This window comes from Cololabis saira, chromosome 20 (genome assembly GCF_033807715.1).
Source record: "Cololabis saira isolate AMF1-May2022 chromosome 20, fColSai1.1, whole genome shotgun sequence".
NCBI classification, from domain to species: Eukaryota; Metazoa; Chordata; class Actinopteri; order Beloniformes; family Belonidae; genus Cololabis; species Cololabis saira.
Window position 1 is genome coordinate 7,985,988 of NC_084606.1, and position 7,000 is coordinate 7,992,987.

General features: G+C 47.9%; 6 non-coding genes across 6 annotated transcripts; all 6 read left to right on the forward strand.

The window, feature by feature from the left end:
• The first annotated feature begins 2,760 nt into the window (after positions 1–2,760).
• On the forward strand, positions 2,761–2,832 carry trnaw-cca (transfer RNA tryptophan (anticodon CCA)). The gene has a single exon. It is a non-coding gene; the product is annotated as a tRNA-Trp (tRNA).
• A 201-nt stretch (positions 2,833–3,033) lies between these two features.
• Positions 3,034–3,115, forward strand: trnas-cga (transfer RNA serine (anticodon CGA)). Its single transcript has one exon. It is a non-coding gene; the product is annotated as a tRNA-Ser (tRNA).
• Positions 3,116–3,402: 287 nt separating this feature from the next.
• trnae-uuc (transfer RNA glutamic acid (anticodon UUC)) lies at positions 3,403–3,474 on the forward strand. Its single transcript has one exon. It is a non-coding gene; the product is annotated as a tRNA-Glu (tRNA).
• Positions 3,475–5,066: 1,592 nt separating this feature from the next.
• Positions 5,067–5,138, forward strand: trnaw-cca (transfer RNA tryptophan (anticodon CCA)). The gene has a single exon. It is a non-coding gene; the product is annotated as a tRNA-Trp (tRNA).
• A 201-nt stretch (positions 5,139–5,339) lies between these two features.
• trnas-uga (transfer RNA serine (anticodon UGA)) lies at positions 5,340–5,421 on the forward strand. The gene has a single exon. It is a non-coding gene; the product is annotated as a tRNA-Ser (tRNA).
• An 89-nt stretch (positions 5,422–5,510) lies between these two features.
• Positions 5,511–5,582, forward strand: trnae-uuc (transfer RNA glutamic acid (anticodon UUC)). The gene has a single exon. It is a non-coding gene; the product is annotated as a tRNA-Glu (tRNA).
• The last annotated feature ends 1,418 nt before the right edge of the window (positions 5,583–7,000 follow it).

Consider the following 7,000-nt stretch of genomic DNA (forward strand, 5'->3'; position numbering starts at 1 on the left):
TCTGCCTGTTTGCCTTCGGTTGGCGAGTCAAATCGACGCAGAGCCTACGGCGTAGGTTACGTAGCCTATGGCGTAGCTTACGTAGCCTACGGCGTAGGTTACGTAGCCTACGGCGTAACCTAACAGCCTTTACTCCGGCGCGATCTTAGCGAACAACGGACAAAAAAGGGATTATGTACATTCACTGAGTGAATATTATGAAAGTAAAATATAGGTTTGTCACTAGAAATGTAATCAAAACGCATTTTTATGCAGAAACTAACTAAAAATATTGATTTTATTCACAAAAAAAATAAGAAATGTCCGCCATGTTCTTTTTTTGGATTCAGTCCGCAAATGACGACGAAAAGCATTCTGGGAAATTTTCATACCCCCCTAGCTCGCAAAGTCAGCATGTGAAAACCCTCGATTTGAAGGGGTTATCCTCAGCCCCTCGCCCTCGATAAGCCCCCTCCCCCTAGGTGAAAAGAGGAATTGGGACACCACTACCTTCACGGGAACGCGCAAAATTTAGGGGGAGTGAAGAAAACGAGGGCGAGGGGGTCAATTGGGACGCAGCCAAAGACTGCAGTTGCTTGTTGGATTCAGGTTCTCAAGTAACAACGATTCCCAACTCCTTCTACCTGGAGAACTTGTCTCAATTACCTCTGAATTCCTTGAACAACCTGCTAGAAGTGGGAGGAGCCAACGGTCAAAGCGTTCCTTACCTTGGCTGAGGCCACCATCAGATTCCCAGAGAGCTTAGTTGGAGCCGACATCGAGGTACCAACGCTGGTCTTGGTTGTACCTGACATGCGCTCCACCTTGTCATCAGTGCTTATAGGCACAAATACTTTGGATGTTCTCTATGAAAAGTATGCAAAGATCGCACCTCAGAACTATGAGTCCCTTCCTTATGGCTACAAAGTTGTCTTAAAGACCCTTGAAATCCGGAAAAAAGTCTGTTGATTCCAGTCTGGGAGAAGTAAGGCTTCATAGTAGAGATCTCGAGACCATTTCAGCTGGACAGACCAAAGTCCTCGAAGGATCAGTGAGCTGCAGAACACCTGATGTTGGAAAGTGGGTGATGGTAGAGTCACCAAAGTCATCGTCTCTGCCTGGTGGCATCCTGGTGACAGATAGACTGGTAAGCCTACCACCAAAGCTACCATGCTGCATACCAGTCACGCTCAAGAACGAGTCACACCATGACATCACCCTGTCTCCAAAGGCCATGATAGCAGAGATGCACGCTGTCAAGAGTGTTCAACCTGTCAAGACCCCTGACTCAGACTCCCCCACAAAACCTGACCAAAAACCAAATCTCGACTTTGACTTCGCTGACTCTCCGGTACCCAACGAGTGGAAAGAGAGGATAACAGAAAAATTGAGTTCCATGCCGGAGATGTTTGCACTGCACGAGCTTGACTTTGGCCGCACTGACAAAATCAAACACCACATAACTATCAGTGACACAACACCATTCAAACATAGTCCGAGACCTATACATCACCCAGAACATAGAGGCTGTGCGTGCCCATCTCCAGCAACTCCTCGATGCAGAAGTCATCCGTGAATCAGTCACCTTTCTCTTCGCCGATCGTAGTCGTCAGGAAAAAGAATGGCGACGTCAGACTCTGTATAGATTACAGAAAATTGAACACACAAACAGTAAAGGATTCATATGCCTTACCTAATCTGGAAGAGTCCTTCTCGGCGTTGACCGGGTCCAGGTGGTTCTCAGTGCTCGATTTCAAATCAGGCTTCTATCAAATAGAGATGGAGGAAGCAGACAAACACAAAACTGCATTCGTCTGCCCTCTAGGATTCTTCGAGTTCAACAGGATGCCTCAGGGGATAACCAACGCCCCTAGCACGTTCCTGAGGCTTATGGAGCGCTGTCTAGGAGGGTTGAACTTAGCCCTAGTTTTCCTGGATGACCTCATCATCTTCTCCTCTACATTGGAGGAGCATGAGGAAAGGTTGATGCGCGTGCTCAACCAATTGAAAGAGTTTGGCTTGAAACTGTCGCCAGGGAAATGCAAGTTCTTCCAAACCTCTGTGAAGTACCTCGGCCACATCGTGTTTGAAAAAGGCATCGAAACCGATCCTGACAAAGTAGCAGCATTAAAAACCTGGCCAAAACCAAACAACTTGAAGGAGCTAAGAACCTTCCTGGGTTTCTGCGGCTACTACCGCCGGTTCGTTAAAGACTACTCAAAGATCGTGAAGCCACTCAACGAGCTCACCGCTGGCTATCCGCCGCTGAGAAAGCACGCTAAAATCACAGTGAACCCTGAGAAGTACTTCAACCCAAAGGACTCCTTTAGTGACAGATGGACGCTTGCTTGCCAAACAGCGTTCGACACCATAATCGGAAAGCTGATGACCGCACCCATCCTCGGGTTTGCTGACCCTAAGCTCTCCTACATTTTACATACGGATGCGAGCACCTCGGGCCTCGGTGCTGCCCTCTACCAGGAGCAACAGGGACAGAAGCGCGTCGTTGCTTATGCGAGCCGAGGTCTGTCGAAATGTGAGTCCAGGTATGCTGCGCACAAATTAGAATTTCTTGCCCTTAAGTGGGCAGTATGCAAGTCTGCACAATAAAGTTGTGGTGCTTCATGCACCGATCAATTCTGGCCTATGCACATTTGTAAAGTTTTTTCTGTTGGCGACACTCACAGGCGATGCAGTGAAGTTGCAGTGAAGTTGTCATGATGTCACATGTGTCCCTGATGGTCCAATGGCTAATGGCTATCCTCAAAGGATATCAGAAAAGGCTCTGTGGCGCAATGGTAGCGCGTCTGACTCCAGATCAGAAGGTTATGTGTTCAACTCACATCAGGGTCATAATGAACTTGCAATTTTGTTTTATCCATCCTCACGAGTTCACCAACCAGACAAACTTTAGCTGCAACAGAAAACTTTGATATGTACCTGGAATTATGCAAGTCTGCACAATCACCTGCCTTGAAGACAGGAGGAACAATCTTTAAATTAAAGGAATTGCATTTGTTTATCTGATTCTGCAGATTCACACGTTTTAGAGTGGTTGTTGTGGCCGAGTGGTTAAGGCGATGGACTCGAAATCCATTGGGGATTCCCCGCGCAGGTTCGAATCCTGCCAACAACGATTAATGGGAAAGAAAAGGCTTGTTAAATCTACGATGTCTTAACCTCAGACAAGACTGTGATTTATAACTCATCCATCAGGGGCCTCATTTACAAAGAGTGCAATGCACAAGAACTGTCCGTACATCGCTTTCTACGCTCACGGTCTGATGTTCAGAAAGTAACTTGAATGTGAGAACTTGTGGTGCTTCATGCACCGATCATTTCTGGCGTATGCACATTTGTAAAGTTTTTTCTGTTGGCGACACCCACTGGCGATGCAGTGAAGTTGTCATGATGTCATATGTGTCCCTGATGGTCTAATGGCTAGGATTTGGTGCTTTCACCACCACGGTCCGGGTTCAATTCCCGGTCAGGGAAGAAATGTCTGTTTTTCTCCTTCAGTTGTGTTTATTTTTTGTGCATCTGTCGGATGGTGGCTGCCTCACCTCTTCTTGATTCCGACAATATACATATATATATATATATATATATATATATATATATATATATATATATATATATATATATATATATATATATATATATATATATATATATATATATATAAGCCATATGTATAGAACTGGAATACACCTTACGGTGATACTTGGACACGTCATCAGTGATTGACCTGGGGTCACAGGGTGTTTCTGGTCTTTAACAATCGTACACCCTCACCCGGGCGACCCAGCCGGGGGTGATCAATCCCCGGCTTGTGTCCAAGTAGCGCACCACAGATCCCCCTTACGGATCCACAGCACGGCGAGGCCTTTTCTGCAGCCTCGAGGATGTTCTTGGTGGCTCTCCTCAACTGCAGTCCTCTAATTCCAAGGAGTTTGAGCACTCTCTGGAGTGAATGTCCTGCGAAACTTCTGCACTCAATTTCAACTGGCTCGCAGCGGGCTCTCCAGCCATTGCTCCGGCACTCTGTGGTGAGCTCAGAGTATTTGGCCCTCTTGCGCTCATTGGCCTCACCAATCCAGCCCTCCCAGGGGACAGTCAGTTCCAGCAGGACCACTTGCTTGGTGGACTCCAAAGTTAATACCATACCTGGGCGGAGTGAAGTGGCAGCTATGTTAGCTGGGAACTTGAGTTGCCTTCCCAGATCAACTTGGAGCTGCCAGTAACGAGCGGTAGCGAGGAGTCCTCCTGCGGAGTTTGGCTGGTGTTTTGCATTCTGCCCAGCTCTAACAAATGTGATTGACTGCTTCGGGGCGACCTGGGTCTTGCTGTTCTGTATCGCTGTGCAGATGGAATCCGCCAAGGATTTTAGAACTTGGTCGTGGCGCCAGCAATACCGCCCCTTTCCTAACGCCTTTGGGCAGCAGCTCAGAATGTGCTCCATGGTGCCCCTCCTCTGGCACAACTTGCACTCAGGCGTATCTGCCAGGCCCCAGGTGTGCAGGTTGGCCGGGCTTGGGAGGACGTTGTACACTAATTGAATTAGGAACTTTCTGCGCAGAGGTTCAGCTCTCCAGAGTTCTTCCCAGGTGAGTTCGCGAGGTTCTGCATGCTCCCACCTTGTCCACGCCCCTTGCTTGGACATGCCGGCCATCTTTCTGCAGCGTTCCTCCTCCATCTCAGCACGTATCTCCTCTTGGACCAGTTGGCGCTTCTCCTTTCCACGAGCGTGGTCGTAGTGTGGCTTGAGAAAGCTGCCAAGGCCTGCCCTCCCCATTGCCATGGTTCCAACCAAGGTTTTATATACTTAGATAAGTCAGTCACACCTTGTTCAAACACTGGATGTAATTAAAAATAAATAAATGAACAAAGCTGCAAGTGTAGAACATCTCATATATTTTACATCTATTTTTCTCTGCATCATAGTAACCTACAAACCCCTTGATGGACTGTCTCAGGGACTTTAAAACATGGATGAAGCTTCATGAAAACAAGACGGAAGTTATTTGGTTTGGAAGGTGTGCCCGCTATGATCAGATTGGTTTACAACCTCAGAGGATATGAGAAAAGGCTCTGTGGCGCAATGGTAGCGCGTCTGACTCCAGATCAGAAGGTTATGTGTTCAACTCACATCAGGGTCATAATGAACTTTCAACTTTGTTTTATCCATCCTCACGAGTTCACCAACCAGACAAACTTTAGCTGCAACAGAAAACTTTGATATGTACCTGGAATTATGCAAGTCTGCACAATCACCTGCCTTGAAGACAGGAGGAACAATCTTTAAATAAAAGGAATTGCATTTGTTTATCTGATTCTGCAGATTCACACATTTTAGAGTGGTTGTTGTGGCCGAGTGGTTAAGGCGATGGACTTGAAATCCATTGGGGATTCCCCACGCAGGTTCAAATCCTGCCAACAACACTTAATGGGGAAGAAAAGGCTTGTTAAATCGGCGACAAGTTGGCGACACTCACTGGCGATGCAGTGAAGTTGTCATGATGTCACATGTGTCCCTGATGGTCTAATGGCTAGGATTTGGTGCTTTCACCACCACGGTCCGGGTTCAATTCCCGGTCAGGGAAGAAATGTCTGTTTTTCTCCTTCAGTTGTGTTTATTTTTTGTGCATCTGTCGGATGGTGGCTGCCTCACCTCTTCTTGATTCTGACAATATATATATATATATATATATATATATATATATAAGCCATATGTATAGAACTTGAATACACCTTACGGTGATACTTGGACACGTCATCAGTGATTGACCCGGGGTCACAGGGTGTTTCTGGTCTTTAACAATCGTACACCCTCACCCGGGCGACCCAGCCGGGGGTGATCAATCCCCGGCTTGTGTCCAAGTAGCGCACCACAGATCCCCCTTACGGATCCACAGCACGGCGAGGCCTTTTCTGCGGCCTCGAGGATGTTCTTGGTGGCTCTCCTCAACTGCAGTCCTCTAATTCCAAGGAGTTTGAGCACTCTCTGGAGTGAATGTCCTGCGAAACTTTTGCACTCAATTTCAACTGGCTCGCAGCGGGCTCTCCAGCCATTGCTCCGGCACTCTGTGGTGAGCTCAGAGTATTTGGCCCTCTTGCGCTCATTGGCCTCACCAATCCAGCCCTCCCAGGGGACAGTCAGTTCCAGCAGGACCACTTGCTTGGTGGACTCCAAAGTTAATACCATACCTGGGCGGAGTGAAGTGGCAGCTATGTTAGCTGGGAACTTGAGTTGCCTTCCCAGATCAACTTGGAGCTGCCAGTAACGAGCGGTAGCGAGGAGTCCTCCTGCGGAGTTTGGCTGGTGTTTTGCATTCTGCCCAGCTCTAACAAATGTGATAGACTGCTTCGGGGCGACCTGGGTCTTGCTGTTCTGTATCGCTGTGCAGATGGAATCCGCCAAGGATTTTAGAACTTGGTCGTGGCGCCAGCAATACCGCCCCTTTCCTAACGCCTTTGGGCAGCAGCTCAGAATGTGCTCCATGGTGCCCCTCCTCTGGCACAACTTGCACTCAGGCGTATCTGCCAGGCCCCAGGTGTGCAGGTTGGCCGGGCTTGGGAGGACGTTGTACACTAATTGAATTAGGAACTTTCTGCGCAGAGGTTCAGCTCTCCAGAGTTCTTCCCAGGTGAGTTCGCGAGGTTCTGCATTATCCCACCTTGTCCACGCCCCTTGCTTGGACATGCCGGCCATCTTTCTGCAGCGTTCCTCCTCCATCTCAGCACGTATCTCCTCTTGGACCAGTTGGCGCTTCTCCTTTCCACGAGCGTGGTCGTAGTGTGGCTTGAGAAAGCTGCCAAGGCCTGCCCTCCCCATTGCCATGGTTCCAACCAAGGTTTTATATACTTAGATAAGTCAGTCACACCTTGTTCAAACACTGGATGTAATTAAAAATAAATAAATGAACAAAGCTGCAAGTGTAGAACATCTCATATATTTTACATCTATTTTTCTCTGCATCATAGTAACCTACGAACCCCTTGATGGACTGTCTCATGGACT